Source organism: Triturus cristatus, chromosome 1_1, assembly GCF_964204655.1.
Source record: "Triturus cristatus chromosome 1_1, aTriCri1.1, whole genome shotgun sequence".
Classification (NCBI taxonomy): Eukaryota; Metazoa; Chordata; class Amphibia; order Caudata; family Salamandridae; genus Triturus; species Triturus cristatus.
In genome coordinates, this window is record NC_140579.1 from 659689291 (window position 1) to 659707660 (window position 18370).

Sequence of the window (18370 nt, forward strand, 5' to 3'; positions counted from 1 at the left end):
CATGCACTTTGCACACTTGCACTCTCTTTTCCCAAAAATCCCTGTCAGAAACCTTTTCTCATCTTTTTGGGCTCAGGAAATGGAACTTCGGTAGGCTGCTAATATTAAAGGCTCCAGCAGAGCTTCCTATTAAAGTGTATGGCCTCGTATGTAAATTTGGTTCATTCAAGTCCCCATCTCCTTAGTTATGTGCAAGATGTTCTGTATTGGAATGCCCTATTGTTCCTTTTTGCTTGCCACAATTTTAACTACAGCAGTAACCCCATATTTAAGGACAATAGTGGAGCAGTAGAGGGTGCAGCTTTACATAATTTTGATGCAATGAGGAACTATTTATGGATTCCAGTACTGGACTGGCAGATGATCCTGCAGGTGAGGATTGAGGTGCATTGATTAAGCTGTGTGCATTAGCCACACTTTCTACAATGCTAACAAAAATGCATTACTGTTTCTTTATTTGTGATAACGCAAGAATAGCAGAGATTTGACTTAAACAAGTGCATGAAAGACCTGTGTTGGGACACCAGTGCAAAAAAGCAGAGAGATTGGCTGTAGGCCAAGAATGTGAGCTAAAGGCGGAGTTTTTATTTTGAAGGTATTGCTATTATAAATAAATGCACTTTTTAATGAAATGAGTGAGTTAAATCAAATCAGTTTCTTTTAAAACATAGTTGTACCTACACACCCAAAATAAAATGTTACACTTATACACTGGCCAAAATATTTGAGACACCTGAGTTTAAGCTGCATTGTTTGTATTTTAGAATTAAATTGCTGGAACAAGCAATTTGAATCAAATAATTTGTTAATTAACATGTTTGTTCTGATGCTGGATGTTTTTACAGCCAGTTGCAGCAGGAGCAGCTAGGGTCAAAGACCAGGGTAGCCTGGCAGTGTTGCTGATAGGTGATTCCATTGAGGCAGTGCCAGACGACATTTTTGTTTCCGGCGACTGGGTAGAGACCGCTGGCTTTGCCTGCACAGAATCCACTTCCACCAGAACTTCCACCGGAGCTTCCACCCCCACTGCTGCCACCGCCAGATGGAGCTGCTGTGGCAGGTGCTGATGTGACTGGAGGAACAGGAGCCGCGGGAGCTGTGCAGCCTGCAATTCAGAGGAAAACATGTTGGTTCTCCCATGATTATGTTCCTTTTTCAGTGCGACTATCCAAGACCAAGACTACAGAACATGGATTCTTTAAAGATTCTCTTGTTAATGTGATCACAAGTTGCAGATCTCCAACCAAAAATCTTACATGTGCAAAGAAGGCAGTATCTGAGCAGCTATTTAGGACGCATTTGAAATTCAGATAATGCATCATCAGCAAAGTGTGTGTTTTGATTGGGAATCCCATGCCCCACATTGGCTCCCATCCTGGCTAACCGATCTAAATCCTCTGACCAATTGCATTGCATTGCTTAATGAAGAGCATCATGAGTAAAAGGGGGCTCTTGAGACATTCCGAAGATGAGTGATCTTGAGACATTCTGAAGATGAGAAACAGTCTCCTCTGTCTAGAAACAATAAAATTGAGCCTATAGCCCAAACTGGAGAGATTGTGCTTGCAGCAGGTTCTTTATATATAAGGGTTTCCTATAACATGTAGGTTTTTTCAGATTGAATATATGGTCTGCATAGCGTCTGGTCATAGATGGTGTGTTGTATGTCAAAATTGATAGGTTTAAGGCTTGGCCATTTCAAACATGCAGGAATGGTTTACTGTCAGGATCTGTGGGCACACTTGAGCAGCGTGTTTATTAGTTCACAGCTAAGATAACGGTAACAAAAACACAAGCACTAGCCACTGATGTCATAAAACAATTCTGCAATCATGTCTCTCACCTGAAGCCTGCACTCCGAGAGTAATCTTCAGAGCAGTGATCAGGGGGAACTCTCCTTGGTTACAGAATGTGCCTGTGAAGTCGTCCAGGTCAATGGCCCACACCATGGCACCGGCCAAGTTGTTCTTCGTCAGCCACTGAGCCTATAAATAGTCGATGGAATATACTCTTATCTTATTACTTCCATAGATAAATACCAAATGTTGAGACTAAACAGAGAAGGCAGGATAGGTGGTGGCATAGCCATAATCTTTAAAGATACCACCAAAGTCTCACTTATAGACAATGTACAAGCAGACTGGGTAGAGATTTGTGTTTTTAAAATTGAAATCTCTCCAAAGGACTGCTGGAGGGGTGCCCTAATATACTGCCCTCCAGAACCAAAAATATAATTTTGTCAGCTTCTCACATAATTCATTGCTCTCCATTTTGTTGCATCCCAATATTTTCTTATACTGGGTGATTTTCATTTCCAAAGAGAGGATTCCACTAATTCTGAGGTAGTTCAACTTACCTCCGACTTAACTTTATTAGGCCTCCAACAGAAAGTGATAGGTCCCACCCATTAAGTGGACCACACCAGATTTGATCTTTACAAATTCTCCCGCTTTGTCTTGTAATGCCCCTCTACCCCTTCTTTGGACGATCACTCTCTAACTTGTTTTTAGATTACTAAACTCAAGGTGCCTGAGCATATGCAGAAGGCCTCAAAGAGTTGTACAAGGCACTGGTGCCTTTTCTTATTATTTAAATTTACATCCACATCAGCTGACTCCGATGTCGACAAAGTTCCAACAGGTTACCTCTCAGCTGCTAATGCAGCTTTTAACAAGATAGCCCTTATAAAACCTTGCTCTAATTCCACTATGGAACGCACGAACCCTGGTACACCCTTGAATTGCGTACTGAAAAGGCTGTGTAAAAAGCTTGAGAGACAATGGCGCCATTTCAGTAATCTCATTGATAAAGAGGCATATAAAGTAGCCTTAACGAAATATCACCACAACATAAAAAAGCCTGCAAAGCACACATTTCTCTTCAAATTAATCAGACTGGGAACTCCTCTGAGGAGCTCTTTAAAGTGCTTAACCCTTTCCTTAATCCTCGAGCCTGCTCTCTTTGTGATTGCCTTGCGAATCACTAAAAGGAAAAAATCAATATAATTTATCAGAATTTTCCCAAAATAACTCCGCAAGACAGCGAGCAGTTTAATCCTTGTTTATCACTCTCAACCAATGGTTTTAAGTTGGGCAAATTTAAACCACTCTTGCCTGACTCTACTCAGAAGGTACTGGCAACTGCTAAATCAGGGTCTCTCTTAGACATCAGCCCACCTCGTATCACAGTGTCCTTGTCCTTTCAGCTTGCACTGGCCATTTGCTCACTATTTAATCTATCCATTGTCACTGGGAAAGTCCCCCCCGTCTGGAAAGCAGCATTGGTTTTAGCAAGGTAATTGTATAAATGGTCAATCTTCAAATAGTACCTTGAGAGTAACACTCCTCACGTTATCGTATCCAAGCCACTCGTTACCATGGTATGCATAGGGAACCTCTTCTGCAGACGACCAGTTCTCAGTAGCTCCATTCTTCAGGAAGGTACAGATTTGTAGTGGTTTAAGTTTGAATAAAGTTTGCTTTAAAGTAAATATCACCAGTAGATGAAGAAATGCTGCTCAATTTGAAACACAAGTGCACTTTAATGGAACACAGCGTTTTGGAACCACATCGCTCTCTGTCATGTATCCTCACTCCACGATGGCCGTGTCAAGTCTCATAATTCAAATCCCAGGCAGTGGACTGATGGAACTGTACAATTTTATAACACCCCCCTTCATCCCACCCCGTTGTGCTCAATATTCTGTGTCCGTGTCTAAATTAAGTGTGTTTTTTTTTTACTGGGGGATATTTTTATATCGCATACATAAACCTGGTGGGTAGCACAGTGCTATTACCTAGATCAGATCATTTAAGTGTCACCATACGCAACTTACAGAAGCAAGGGTGGGGGTTTACATAAGGATTTGATGAAGTTACAGATGAAGTTACAGAGGTTTAGTATCTCAATGAGTAATGAGTAAAGTGAAGTCAAGTTTGACTGTTGAGTAGAAAGTCAGGATACCTTTACTCATCATGCGTGTCCCCAAAAGTGACAGGTGTGTGTGTGTGTCACCAAAAGTGACAGCTGGTGTTCAAAAAGTTTGGGGACATGATGGATGTGTGGCAGCCCTACCAAGAGGTGAGCGGTAGGGTGTGGCACATGGTTTGTGGCAGTTTGTGTGCAGGGGTTGAAGGCGTTGTTAGGCTAGCAGGGCATTTAGGTTGTGTAAAGAAGAATGTGTGCGCAAAAGTGTCTTCATGGGCCTGTTTTAAAACTGTGATGGCAGTGCTGTGACAGATGGTGTTTAGGCATGCTGAGCTGTGAATGTGCAGGCCTTCCTCAAATCCCCCCACCCCCAAGGTTGGCAGTGTGAGGTTCATGAAACGCTTGTCCTATAAAGTGCCAGGTTGTTTCTGTCCTTAAAAGTGACAGCTGTTGCACAAAAAGTTTGGGGACTTGATGAATGTGTGACAGCCCTAACCGGAGCAGAGCTGTGGGGTGTGGCACAAGGTTTGTGTCAGAGCGTGAGACAGAGTTGAAGGCATTGTTAGGCTAGCAGGGCATTTAGGTTATGTCAAGAGAAATGTGTGCGCAAAGAATGGCCTTCATGTAAGAGGGGGATGTCTGGGCATGTTTAAATGTGTGCAGAGCAAAGCTGAGAAGAGGAAAAAACTAATCAGTCAGTCCCAAGCTTCCCACGAGACTCAAAGGGTTAGGCTCACAAGTCACAATCTAAAAATACACAAGGATAATAGGACAATTTCCCTGGTAAGGGCTCTGACATATAGGTGTCAAAGTGCTAAGATGACAAAAGTTGTGAGTAAAGCTGAGAAGAGGAAAAAACACTAATCAACCAGTCCCAGCCTTCCCAGGAGAATGAGTCCCAAACACAGCTGATTACGCAACCCTCCACTCAGCAGACAATAGGTTTAATTAACCAATGCCATAATGCTAAGGGGTGTATCTAACACACAAGGCCCTGATTAGAAAATGTACCCTGGTCATCCGGCATGTCCCTAAACTTCAGAGGGCTCTAATCTACCCAGGAAAATGATTCCTAGGCACAGGTGATTACCCAGCTCTTCCCAGGACAGGCAGTAGGTTTAATTAACAGGTGTTAAAGTGGGCATCTAGCATAAGCTGTACATTGGTCAGAAAATGTTCCCACCCAGGGACCCCACTACCTGGTTCCAAACCTCACCTCCATAAAGGGTGGTGACCTAATTAGCAGGCCAGGACAGGTATAAAAGCATACTTTGGGGTCAGCAGAAATAGCCATTCAAAAACACCTTGTGGAACGACATACATGGATTGTTTTGCTGCACAGGATCAACTCAGGAATTTAAAGGGAATAATGGATCAGAGCAACTTATCACAGATTGACGCCGCCTGCTACACATTATTGGATGTAAGTAAAATAGGGTGGCTGGCGTAATGTTGCATGTTTAAGGTTTTATTTAAAGTATTGGGGGCAATGCATTTAAGGTGAAGAAGTTTGCATTTTAAAAGGGGACCTAGCGCTATGTAGGACTGTGTTTATAATGTTTTAAATAATATATGACGCGGGGTTGTGGGTTGGTGTCTAATGTGAATGAGGTTGGAGGTGAAACGTGGTTGTAATTTTAAGTTTTTTAAAAGGCGCAAAGCGCAAGGGCAAACTGTATGTAATGTGAATAAAGGTGGATGTTTTAGGGGTTGTACATGGCTGCGGTGTGACTTTTTAATGGCCATTTTATACAAGGCATGACTGTATCTATGATGTCTAAGGATACTGTTTTTGGGGTGTTGGGGACCTGTTAAATGTGTTTTAATAAAAATGTGGGCATGTATTTGGGGTGAATAATACTAAGGGTATTACAGGTGCGACAATCCTGTAACGTAAAGCTTTTACAGTTCCTATAAACCTATAACAATACGGTATGGGTCTATGGGGTTAGAGTACACTACATAATATACATTGTATACAGGTCAAAATAATTAAATAATACAGTTTTGTACTCACCAGTCCATGGCATGGTGGGATTGCGACGCTGTATGGCATGGTCCGGCTTGGGGTTGGAGGCAGAGGGGCCCCTGAGTTAACCCTGTAACCCCAGATTCTTCTGAGGGCCGGGTGGGGCTCGGGGGCCGATGGGGGCACGGGCCATTGTAGGGTCCCAGGCCCTGAAGTTGTTTACGACCCCACAGCACATTGAGGAATGCCCGGTGCTCTGTGGTCAGGGTGCTGAGGCCGGTTCCATGATCCAGGGCGGGTGTCGGAGGCCCTGAGATTTAAAATAATACAGCCCTTAGAGGCCGTTGTGACCCTGACAGGTTGTGGGATAGGGTGAGGCAAGGTCCGGTATGTTGGACCAACCCCAGAGCCCTCGGCGACCCGGGAGTGCTCTGGGGCGAGGTACGGTATGGGCTCGAGGGCTCTGTTTTTTTATAAAATAAAAGGCCCCATGAATTTATAAAGGCCCGAGAGCACGCTGTCCACTAACGGTGCTCTGGGGATTGCGCCCGGAATGTTTTTAAAATAGAAGCACCCCGAAGACCGCTGTGCTCCATGCGGAGCTCCGGGGTGCTTGTGTGGCAATGGTGGGGGCTCCGGAGGCCTAAGGCCGGTGTGGGGTATGATGCCTCGTTTTTTAAATTGAATCCCCTGGAGCACTCTTTGGCGTTGCGGTGCTCCGGGGTTGTAATGTAGAGTGCGTCATGGGCCGCTGTGTGCTTGGCGGCCAGGCCCTCCCCCCCCAGAGCACGCGGCGGTCCTTGCGGTGCTCCGGGGTGTGGGCCGAGGGTTGCATCGTCCTCTGGGTGGGGGCTCGAGTCTCCGTTATTTTATAAAAATAAAGAGCCCCACCCCCAAAGTCCGCTTCCCAAGTGCGGGACTCTGGGGGGCTCCGGAGGCCCTGGGGCGGTGTGGGGATTGAGACCCCAGAGGTGCGCAATAATGCCTCCAGAGCCCACTTACCGAAGGCGCTGCTCTGGGGGCTGGGGTTGCGGTCGGCGTTTCGGTGGGCCACACGTGGGTCCCGATGGCAGCGGCGGCAGCGACTGCGGTAGAAGGACCCGCCTCTTCAGTGATGTCACCGGGACTTCTCTGACATCATTAAAGAGGCTTATCCTTCCACCTCAGTCGTGGAGGGCAGGCTCTCGGCTGGGGGCAACTCTGTGAGTGTTGTCCGCCACAAGGGGCTGACAGTGAAAATAAATACATTTTTTTAAAAAGGCATCATGCCCGCAGCGAGTTTCCTTGCCGCGTTTGCGAGGTCCAGGACCGCCCCTCAGGGACGTCACAGGGGACACCCCTGACATCACTGAGGGGCGGGGCCGACCCTCACAAACGCTGCGAGGTAGTTCCCTGCAGGGGCTTCCTCCACAGCAGCTGTGCCCCAAAGGGGCATTCAATAAAAAAAAAATAATAATAATAATAAACAAAAAAAAGAAAATGTATTTTCAGCCGCAGGAACGGTTTTAGCAGCATCCCTGCGGCTTTTAAGATTTGTTGTTTTTCTTTTTTGTTTTACATATGAGGGGCATATTTATTAGCGCGACTGTGCCCCTGAGTGTGGGCAATAAATAAAAATAAAAAAAGGTATTTACAGCCACAGGGACCATTGAGCAGCGTCCCTGTGGCTTTTCTTTTTTTTTCAAAGGGGGTCATTTTATATAGCGCAAACTCGACCTGAAGGTCTTGGAGAGCTTTTTGGAGCCACTGTTAAGTTACACACTGAGTATATTCATTTCAGGTAAACAGTGGGTGTTGGTACATTAAGTGATTTGCCCAGAAACACAGATTGTTGAGCAGGGTTTTTGCTCATGCTTTTAAATGTATGTTAATGCTCTCCCCCAGGCAGCGCTATTAAAATAGATGCTTTTGCACTCCCCAGGCAGCCCTTTTAAATGCATACTTTTCCTCTCCCATGCAGCCCTTTTAAATGCCGCCCAGAGTGTGTATATAATGTAAGTGTGGCGCAAAGCATTGTGTATCAGCGCTATATCCGTTTGTTACTTGCAGTTTATAAGTAAAATTCTAACCTGTCACTATGGTTATTAAATGATTGCAAAGAACAACTTGAGGATTGTATACTATGGATATGCACAAACGTTATGGGTGTGCATGCGTTGGGGCTTGTGGGTAGAAATGAAGAGCTTATTGTTAAAAAGGTAGCGGCATGTACCTAGATGTTGTTGTACGCCGTCTCTATGTAAGGATGTTTGTCTCTAGGTAATATGTAGTTATGTTTTCTAAGGTTAATGTAACAAACTGTAATGTTGTGTTTATGAGGTGTAGTTTTAAACAGCCATTTATTTTTTTATCTAACCCTAAACAAAGGACTTACCTGTTATAACCATCAACGACGCAGAAATGCTAGTCCTGCAAGCAGGTATGTGTTTTTAGAGTTGTGTAGTTCTGAGTAGTTTTTGTACACCGCTGTCTCAGTAGCTCTGCTTTTCTAATGGTATTCTCATATATGTATGTTTTTATAGATTATGATACCAATGTACAACTAAATCGTCACGATATAAAGCAGTACCTGAGGTCTCAAGACGCGTCACAGGATGTGCAGGATACCGTGGTTCTTTCAGGTAAATCAAAAATGCCAGGTTCTTTAAACTTTCTAAGACTTAGACTTTGTTAGACCAAAAATCCCCGGGGCGTACTGTAGGAGGGCTCCTCAGAAGGGCCTGCTAAGGCCTTGATTATACCGTAAATGTGATTATTTCTTTCTTTGCATGGTCCTCAGAGTCATGCACGGCCGACGCCGCTTTGCAAGAGGTTGCACAGCCAACAAAAGAAAAACCGCTAAAGAGAAAATCTTCAACATCTGGAAATGGACCAAAGAAAGGAGCTGGCAAAAGACCTCTAAAAGGTGTGTTTTTACAAAAGGGTGCGAAAAAAGAACTCTGTATTTTATTCTCGCCAGTAGAAGGGGGCATCGCCGTGTAGTAGGGGTTGTATAAAGGGGTTGTGTAGAAATTATTGTGGCGAGGTGTCTGTGGGTAGTGTAAGCATCTTATACATGTTCTTTATTTTTTCTAATATATATATTTTTTATCTTACATTCTAGGAGCCATTCAAAAGAACACCGGTGAAAATACGTGTAAGGTCAAGAGGTCTGCGCAACCATTAAGGGACATAACAAAGGCAGTTCAGAATGCAGACCCTGCAGCAAAATGTGTGAGTAGGTGTGTACGCCAGGACAAGCTCTGCAGATACACGCACATACAGCAGAGAACTGGCACTGCTGTGAAAATGCCAGATCAAGCCCTCCTCCATCATGTTGAACACTCCTACAGAATTGTCTATTCTACACAGGGAGGGGACAACAGCGGAGACGTGCTTATAAGACCACACAACGTAATGCCTGTTCGGTGTAAAAGTGATGTTGCGTATCTGAACCCTCTCAATGCTTCAAAAGGGAGTCCCCTCTCAAACAAATCCACCCTTAACAAGAAGCAGAGGGATCAGGAACCCCAACACGGTCCTTTAAACCTCAAGAAGATGCCTGTGGTTCCAGAGGCCCAAACAAAACCTTTAGACCTCAAGAAGAAACCTGCGGTCCTTGAACCCCAAACTATGCCTCTAGATCGTTCATTAAAAAATATTGTGACATCTGTGAATGAGACCTCTACATCCCTGATCTCTAATGGGCCAGCGGCTGTGGCGACAGTGGCAGAAGATCTGGTACAGCCCCAACCCCCTAAAGTGAATCGCCTCTCAAGAAAATATCTTCAGAAGAAGCAGGGGGGTACAGGCGTTACAAGTGGAAACAGCAGCAGATCCCTTAATCAAGCCCCTTACACCGCAGGCCCCTACCCACCCCCTGAAACCCTCTATAGTTTCAAATAAACTAACAGCATCTGTAGAGGGGCTCCACCTAGACCTGGTGCAGATCAGAGCTTCCGAATCCCCTCTACTTCCACGGACGGAGTGATCTCACAGTCACACACGCACACACACATTACACGCTGGTAGGGCCCATTACACCAACATTCATCCTACCACTCTTATCCGTGCCATGTATAAGGGGAAACACTTTCTGATACCTAACCAATCTGCATGTACTTTGAGGTCAATGGCATCTACTAGTTGCTTATAAATCTGGCGAAAACATTTCCAATAATATGCAAATAAATTCAATAAACATGACAAGAAATAACCACCCGACACAGAGATTCAAACTGAATTATTTGTTTATCTAAAATTGTAAGAAAAGCCAATTAAATGCAAATTCATTTCTCTCATATTTACCTATTCTGTCTAAATGTCAGATCCTAAGTCAGAACCGGTCCTCAGTAATTCCATCAGAGTTTCTATCCGTCATGTAGAGTCACCGTCCTCTCCGTCAGCATAGGGACCTCGGATCATCAGTTCGGGAAGAAGTGGCGCTAGACCTACCTTGTCTACTAATATTTATACTAAAATTTACATTCTGTAATGTTACAATTTATTGTTCAGAACGGATGAATGGCGGAAATAATGTCATCTTGGTACATTTGCGATACTGTGCAAGATTTTCTCACACTTAGATTGTCCCAAATAATGAATAGGAAAATTATATGTCCATAACTAATTCGATACTTCTACGGATGTCTCTTTTAGATCATTTGTATCCCAGTCGTGGGATCATCAGTTCATAAGTTCAGTATTCGTATTTGTAACAAATTTCATGTTCAGGGGCTCTTGGCATCCGTCCTGGATTTGTCGTCAGGATCACGACTTTTCAGTTTTGTCGAGTGGGCAAGGTCACAGGAAGCTTCCTTGCAAAAATTTCCATCAACTCAAATGCAGGCTGCGGGTGGTAGCCATTTTCTGGTAGGCCACATTAGTCAACTTAAGTGAAAATAGAACATAAAACAGAATTACTGCACAGAAATGATTATACAGTGTTATTCCCCTGCTAATACCCGTATGTGTGTGTATTTATCTAGCCATTTGCGACATCAAAAGCCATTAATGCATATTAATTATAAGCGCAAATCACAATAACATCACATAAGCAACTTCTAATTCGTCAATTGTTCACCAACTTAGTTCACTTATTATTTTAGCCATGCAATAGCGTTCCCACGTGTAATTCTTCTGTTAATAAGGTTGGTTAGACACGACTTTAACATATCTTTAGTAGTTAATAATTAATCAGTAGTACTTTTAATTATAACATGCAAAAATGAAACAGGTATTCGGATTTAAAGTAAAAACCCTGCTCCATCAATCCCCCCTTTGGTGATATCTTATCACCACAAAAATCAAAAACCCAAAAATCAATTTAATTCCCCTTTTGGAAGAAATTCAAAATATCTTCTTGTTCATTTTTCACACCCTTGTTTCCAACTCATCTTCTTTCTTAGTTTCTATATACATGCTTTCTCTTAGCTCTTCTAATTCTATTTCTTGTGGATCTCTTTCTGGTTTCTTTTGTCTCCGTTTAACATTTTCTTTTGTGATTTTCTTTTTATTTCTTCTATATCTACAACACATACACCCTAATCTAAGGATCAATAATGCAACAATTACACAGGTTAATGGAAATAATATTTTACCAAAAATGGTACTACCTATTTTAGCTATAAAATTCTTAATAGCAATCATCTTATTATCCATTCTAGTCCAGATACTTTCAGCTTCCAGTGGTACTAATTCTTCATGCAAATCAGTAATATTTTTGATATAAACTTTTAGATCTTTACTTTCGTCAGGAATGTAAGTGCAACAATGTTGAACTTTCAGCCTTCCACAGACTCCACCCTCTTTTGCCAAAAGAATGTCAAGGGCAAGTCGATTTTGCATCGCCATAGCACGCAAAGCAACCATTTCTGTATTAACCAAAAGAAAGCCTCCAGCGGTGCTTGTTGACAAGCGATCCACCACTGTTGACAGCTTCCGAATGCCAAATGCATTCAAAGAAATTCCCACTGCTGGAATTAAAGCTCCAAAAATATCTCCTACAATTTCTGTCCATGTTTCTCTTCTATAACGTGTTAATGGATTAGTATGTTCAGCATCATCTACTCTATCCATGTGAAAAATCTTTGGAAAGACCAGGCCAACATAACATGTACCAAACCAATGGTCAGGCAAACGGTAATAAGCCTTGTTCCCACAAATATAATACACTCCCGGGAAAACTGGATCTTCTCCTCCTCTAAATCCCCATCCGGTTGCAATAAAGTATGTATCATGGCACTCACTAGTCCCTATGAAATAATAATCATACTGGGATCTCTTCCTGGTAATGCACAGTGTGCCTCTCTGTGGGACATCTATAGCCATAGTTGGACTGGCTCCATTTTTCAACTCCTTTTCTTTCTCAATATCCCACATTGTGTCACTCATGTTATGCCCTTCTGCTTTCTTGTGCATGTTCAACCTTCTTCTCTCAACCATGTCTAGAAACTTCTTCTCTTCTCCCTTCAAACTGCAAGTTAAATTGTTTCTAAAAACATATTCTAAGGTTAATTCTTTGGTTTCTAAAAAAATCTCACCTAAAGTGTTAGCTTCTTTTGCAGGATTCAGTGCTTTATTCATAGGCAAGTGCCCAAGAATATTATCTATATTAGACATATTATAATCTAATCTCCCTAACTGATAAAATATACTAATCAACACACTACATGAAATTCCATACGTAGCCGGAAGATGATGATAAGTCACTCCTTCCGAAACAGAGGCAGGTAATTGCATGCAAACATAGCAATCCATTACTTCCATTGTTTTTACGTATTCATACAACAATTTAGAAAAAACATTGCTAGAAAAATCATTAATTGACCTATCCTTATGTATATGTACATTGCTAGTTCTAGTTGGTACTATTTTCTGTGAACTTTTCCCTATACTAGTTCTGTTCTCAGTATGACCTTCTAAAGTGTCTATAGTGACTCTAAATGAAATCAATAGAGCAAGCACGCTCCAAAGCAGCATTAATAAACCTGTACAGCAGCAGCACATCTTGCACCATCTTTTCAGAAAGGTACATCTACTTTTATTATTCTCAGTGTTAGCCATTTTGTTAATTTGACCGTGTCTTTTGACTTAGCCTCTTCTACTCCTCTACTGAACTTAAGGGCAGCAAGTACCCACCAGATTTTTACAATCTACTAATTTTTATATCGCTTCTTTTCTTTTCTTCTCCAAGTGACTTTCCTTGGATTTACTCAATTTGGATTTTCATCACTTTTCACTGTCTCTTCATCATCATCAAACTGTATCAGGTCCTGAACATCCGTTTCTTCTCCAATGTCGGACAAGATAACTCTCAGGATTCCCACAGTTTCTTCTTCAGCAACTTCTTTTAGTAAAGCCTCCTCTGGACTTCCTTGACTGTCTGCCTCTTCTCCTTGTTCAGGCAGTGCCACATACGTCCATTCCGGTGACTTGTACCTCTGGTTTGGTTTTCTTATTCTTTTAGTTCTCTCAGGTATCTTTGTTTCTTCTTCTTTAGTTGGATTTTGACTTGACACTTCGTTCACTTGTTCAGCTTTCGAAGAGTTAACTCGTGTCAGTCTATACCTCAGTCTCTTTATCTTATTCAGCCAAAGATCTCCTTTAGCATTTCTCTTTTGTTTTCCTTCTTTATTGTTTCTTTCTCCAAGCCAAGTTCTCTTTCTCAGAACTCGTCCTCCATGTATCTCATTGTCACTTTCATCAGACTCTGTTTCAGTTGCCTCTTGTTCATCCACAGCTTTCTTTTCTCCAACAACTTCCTTTTCTCCAACAGTCTCTTTTTCCACCAATTGAGATTTCCCTACTTCTGTCCCTCCTCGGGTCTCCGACACGCAATCTTCTTGCTGTCTACTTGTCCCTTCACCTAGCTTGTTGTTGAAGTTCCCTACACCTCCTCGGGGTTTTTCCGCAATCTGTCCCTCTCTGTCTTTGTCTGTCCCTTCTTTTTCTATATTTATCTCAGTCTGAACTTGTCCAATTTCCTCATTTTATTCCGGTATCACTTCTGTTGGAATGTTCTTTTCTTTCCTTTCTTTCTTTTTGTGTTGATCACTGTTAAGTGGAACCTCAGGTACTTCTTCAGAATCTGAACTCGCCTCTGCTGTTTGCACTGTTCTTTTCAGAACCTCTTCTGGTGGGATGAAATTTTCTCTTGACTCACTTTCCCCACTTTCAGGATTCTTTTTCCTTCTTACTGTCTCGCTGTCTGCATCATCACTGGAATCTGATTCTTCAAAGTATTCTTTTCCAGTGCCGTCTCTTGGATTTGGAACTCTCAGTGTGTGACTTGCATGTATCCAATTTTTCACTCCAGCACACTTCACAGCAGTCGTTGTGGTCAGAATGACTTGTCTTGGCCTTCCCCACCTTGGAACCAGGCAATTCCTTCTTCTGTGGACTTTTATCCTTACCCAGTCCCCTGGGCTCAGATCATGGGCTGGTTTCTTCTCAAGTGTGGTAGCGTCTTCTCCAACCTGGTGAAACACAGAATGAACTGCGTCAGCCAGGCCTTTACAGTAATCCAAAATCATGTCATCAGTTATAGTCATCAGCTTGTTGACTGGTACAAAGGCATGTCTCATAGCACGTCCCATGATAATTTCATGTGGACTCAAACCTGTTGTTCTGTCTGGAGTAGACCTAATGGTCATCAGGACTAGAGGCAAGACATCGGGCCATTTCATTCCTGTGGCTAGGCACATTTTGCCAATTCTGTTTTTGATGGTACCATTCATTTGTTCAACCACACCAGAAGCCTCTGGTCGGTAGGCACAATGTAGCTTCTGCTGTACACTCAATGCTTCACAGATTAGACCCATGATTTCATTATAAAAATGTCCTCCTCTGTCTGATTCAATGGTTACTGGGAACCCGTACCTTGGGATGAACTCTCTTAACAGTAATTTGGCCACTGTTATCCCATCATTTCTTCTTGTTGGATATGCCTCCACCCACCTGGAGAACAAACAGACCACCACCAGGACATACCTCAATCTGTTGACTGGGGGCATTTCAATGAAGTCTATCTGCATTCTTGTGAAGGGTCCTCCCTCTCTGCCTATTGTTCCTAGGCTCACCACTGTTTTCTTTCCAGGATTGAATTACTGACATATCAGACATCTCTGACAGAGACTTTCTGCTATCAGCCTGAACTTCGGACTATACCAGGTTTGCTTAAAGGCCCTTATCATAGCATCCCTCCCCAGGTGTCCTTGGCCATGATACATCCTTGCCATTGTTGATAGCATGCTATTTGGCATGACTGGTCTTCCATCCCTATAGACCCACACATGATCTTTTTCTCTAGGTGCACAACCTGCTTTCACCCAATCTTTCATTTCCTCGTCTCCTGCCTCATCCTGCAACTGTTTCACTTCCTCCCATGTTCCCACCTCATTAGTAAACATCAAGGAACAAGAAGATATTTCTCTTTCTTTACTCCGATTAATGGAATGATTGTTTCTTGCACAGTATTGTGCTATATCATTTGCGAATTTATTCCCAACGGTGACAAAATCATCACCTTGACCATGAGCAGCACATTTTACCACTGCTAGTTCTTTAGGCAGCTGTATCGCCTCTAGCAGCTTTCCAACCACTTCAGCATTCTTTATGGGAGTTCCACTTGAGGTCAGGAAACCTCTTTGTAGCCATAGCTGGCCAAAATCATGGACAACTCCGAAGCCATACTGGCTGTCAGTCATCACAGTCACTCTCACATTTCTCCCAATCTTGCAGGCTTTTGTTAAGGCCACCAATTCTGCCCACCTGAGCGGATTTAACTCCTTTCAAAGGTGATGCTTCAACAACTCCTGAAACTGTACACACAGCATATGCAGAACTCAGTGTTCCTTCATCCGTTCTCAAGCAAGATCCATCCACAAACAACACATGATCACTCTCAGGCAGTGGCAGATCTCTTATGTCTGGTCTTGGCTTTGTACAGTAATCAAGCACATCCAGGCAGTCATGATCAACTTCATTCCTTACTCCCACACATTCAGCATCAGGCAACAGTGTCGCTGGATTCACATTCACACATCTCTCCAGGGTCACATTTGTTGCACCAAGAATGACTTTCTCATATTTAGTCAGCCGACTATGAGACATGAACTGTGTCCGGCTCCTTGTTAAAAGGATTGCTACATCATGAGGTACGAATACCCGTACAGGATATCCCATTATGATTCCCTCACTTTGTTCCAGACTTTTACAGGTAGCAGCTACTGCTTTTAGGCAACCTGGTAAACCCACAGCTACTGGGTCAAGTGTTATGAGAAGTATGCAATTGGCCTTCTCAGGCGTCCATGTTTCTGGATTAACACTGAAAGTGCACATCCATTTCTCTCACTACAATACAGCTCAAATTCTTTTTCGTAATCTGGCATTCCTAGGGCAGGAGCTTCACATAGTCTGTCCTTTAACTCTCTAAATGCAGCCATTTTTTCTGGGTTTAGTTCTAATGGGTCTTTACCTCACTTTTGGTCAATTTAATCAATGGTTTGGCAATCAGGGAAAAGTTACTTATCCACTGACGACAGTAACCCACCATTCCCAGGAACATTCTCACTTCTCTTTGTGTCATTGGGGCTCTCATTCCTCTAATGATTTTAATCCTGTCAATAGTCACTTTTCTCAGGCCTTTCTCAATGTTATGTCCCAAGTACTGGACTTCTTTCTTGCAGAATTGCAATTTGGCTGGAGATACTTTTAATCCTCCATCTGCCAAGTGATTCAGTAGAGCTATGGTGTCTACTTCACAGGCTTCACGGGTTTTTGATGCCACAAGCAGGTCATCAATATACTGGACCAAGATTGAATTTTCAGGCATTGTTAGACTTTCCAGAGATTTCTTCAGCAATTGATTAAATATTAAAGGGCTCTCTGTATACCCCTGTGGAATTCAGCACCATGCCAAAATCCGCTCTCCAAATCTAAAAGAAAATATTGGCTGGCTGTCATGATGCAATGGAATTGAAAAGAAGGCATGACACAAATCAATCACAGTATACCATACTGCATCATGGGGAATCTGATACAAAATCACTGATGGATTTGACACAATGGGACAACATGACACAACAATCTTGTTAATTTTTCTCAAATCCTGTACTATTCTGAACTTTCCATTAGGTTTCTTCAGTCCCATTATTGGTGAATTACATGGGCTGCTCAATATTTCTCTTAACACCCCCTGCTGAATCATCTTCTCAATTATGGGTGTTATTCCTTCAATTATTTCAGGTGTCAGTCTGTATTGCGGTATGTTTGGGTAAGCCACTCCCTCTTTTACAGTAATCTTTACTGGATCTACTTTTCGCATCAGACCCGCATCTTCTCTAGGATAATATCCCAAACTGCTGCTTTCACTGTCTGTTTCAATTCTGGGGGTAATGCATCTGGATTAAATATAGCATATGTTCCCAGAGCCTCACATTCCCTGTTATCCATGGTCATTCTGTATAGAACATCTTCATCTGGTGTTTCAAAGGTTATTCCATCTGGAGTACAGAAAATAGTGCAATTCATCTTGCACAGTAGGTCCCTGCCTAGCAAGTTCACAGGACTTGTGTCACACACCACAAATCGGTGCATGTCTGAGAATTTCCCTATTTTAACCCTTACTGGTTCAGTAAGTAGAGTTTTAATCTGTGTGTTGGACACACCAACTACTTGGATTGTTTCGTCCGAGAGAGGAAGATTCTTTATATCAGCTGACCTGACAGTTGATCTCGTGGCTCCTGTGTCAACTAGGAAAGTAACACTTTCACCATTAATTTTCCCATCTACAAAAGGCCCTGCCTGGTCTATTTCTAGAGTTGCGCCAAGTACGCACTCCTCCTCCTCTCTTCGGCACCATCAGAGGTCTCCCTCGGAGTCGCTTCCCTCATTTTTCAGCCAGTACTGAGAAACAGCGCTGGCGCGTTTTGCCTTGATTACCTGCTCTTCATCATAGAACCCCGACTCTTGGCTGTACTTCTGGGATCCTCTTCTCTGCGGCAAGGGTGGTTTTGGCACCTGATTCTGCTGCTTAGCAGCCTTCTGCTGTTGCTGATGCTGACCACACCCCTCACTCTGCACCTGTGAATTCAATGATGGATTGTCATCATTAGTAGACGGTGGATTCTTACACTCGGATTTCCAGTGCCCTAATTTTCCACAGTTGTGGCAGGGAAACCTTTTCTTTGCTTCCTCAATATTGCCTTTCCCTTTTCCTGGGCCAAATCTGGGTTTATTTCCTGGGTTATTTGCTTGTTCAACCAACTGAGCTTCCTGTCTTTCTGCAACTTTCACCTGTGCCCACATTGCCTTTTCTTTTAGCTTCCTCTGCTTTGCCTCAATCTCATCACTGAAGTATTTTGCATGTCTCAGAATCTCATCAATCTTCTTGCTTTGACAGTCTACGGTATGCTGCCTTATCATTTCACTGATTTCCGGCCGCAAACCATACACAAATCTATATACAAAATGGCTCAGGTCCTTGTCACCCAG

The 18370-nt window shown here is 42.9% G+C and overlaps 1 pseudogene; it reads right to left on the minus strand.

The window, feature by feature from the left end:
* Positions 1-834: 834 nt before the first annotated feature.
* Positions 835-18370, minus strand: part of LOC146870807 (acidic mammalian chitinase-like) — a 49048-nt pseudogene continuing 31512 nt past the window's right edge.